A 1667-nucleotide genomic window follows, 5' to 3' on the forward strand; every position below is an offset into this window, starting at 1 on the left:
CTCGGACGCATATCAACCAGATCGGACGTCCGAAAAATTCCAAGATAACTTGCTAGCTCTCGGCCTACGATCGGACGCTGTGCTGTCGGACGACAAAAATCTCATCGGACGTCCGAACTTCAACTTGGCTATTTTCGGACGATTGGTTCGGACGATGATTTGATCGTCGGACGTCCGAAAGCCCCAACGGCTAGCTGACCCTTCATCTGCCTTCTATCCGTTGGAAGCTTTAATGAAGCTCATTTCTGTTCCCCTTTAAAAACAAACTGTTCTGAACGAAGGGAGGACTTTTGCACACTTTGTTTACAAGATCTCAAGAGATATTTTAGCTAGAAAATAGTCTCCAAAGCTAGATTTGTTTAAAAGTGGTGTGAATTTCTGGTGAGCATTTCTTTTGTGATTGAAAGGATCTTTAGTGTAGCTTTGTTGAGGGTTTTCTGAGTGATTGTAAAACTTCTTAGCTTGACTAAGTGAGGCTTAGGGCAAGGAGGAAGTGCTCCCTCCATTGTACATCTAGTTGATCGTCTTCCATCAAAGAGAAGTTGCTCTTCCTAGTGTGTGGTCTTCAAGTTTGAGGATAGCTTGGTAGACACTTGGTTTGATTCCCCAATTTACTTTTCTGTTTAATAAAATTCTCATTGCTTGTTTATACTTGTGTTTCTGATCAATATTGCTCTTGTCTTCTAATCCACTTGGTTGATCATTACTAGAAAAGAAGGAAATTTTAATTTAGCAAAAATTGCCTAAATCTGATTAAGATTTTGAATAACCCAATTCACCCCCCCTCTTGGTTGTCTTTGGGACTTACAATTGGTATCAAAGCTTGGTCTCCTTGAGATTAAGCTCTAACGGCTTGGAGTAAAGATGACAACCAGTCATGCTATGTTTGTTGAGGGGCAATCTGTTACTAGGCCTCCCATGTTCGGTGGCTCCAACTATGTTAGCTGGAAAGAACGGATGATTATTTTTTTGCAATCTATTGATATTGAACTGTGGTTTATTGTGAGTGAAGGACCGCATGAAGCTAACTTTCTTGATGCAGATACAGGGCTGCTTCGGCCAAAAATGAGAGCTGAAATGAATGCTCAAGACAGGACTAACCTCACATTGAATGCCAAGGCCATGAATGTTCTTTATAGTGCCTTAGATTCAAATGAATCAATTAGAGTGAAAGGCTGTAAATCAGCCAAAGAAATGTGGGATAAGTTAAGAGAAATCCATGAGGGTGGTGACAATGTGAGAGAACAGAGAAAGGCCATCTTGGTCACAAAGTATGAATCTTTTAAGATTGAACCTCTTGAGGATATTGACAAAATGTTTTGCAGGTTCACTGACTTGATCAAAGATCTCGAGGTGTTGGGCAAAGAGTACACCTTGGGAGAGAAGAACAGAAAAATTCTCAATGCATTGGGTAAAGAATGGGAAAATAAAGTGACTGCAATAGAGGAGGCTAAGGATTTAAGTTCTGTGCCTATTGAATCTATCATTAACTCACTAACCTCTTATGAGTTAAAACTGAAATCTAAAGTGCAGGAGGAAGAGGATGCTAGAGCAAAAAGAAATATTGCTCTAAAGACTACTCAAAGTGAAGATGATCCAGCTCACTTGGATGATGAAGATTCGGATGGTGATGATAATGATCTTGCTCTCATCACAAGAGGCTTCAA

The sequence above is a fragment of the Coffea arabica genome, chromosome 2e (assembly GCF_036785885.1).
Source record: "Coffea arabica cultivar ET-39 chromosome 2e, Coffea Arabica ET-39 HiFi, whole genome shotgun sequence".
NCBI lineage: Eukaryota > Viridiplantae > Streptophyta > Magnoliopsida > Gentianales > Rubiaceae > Coffea > Coffea arabica.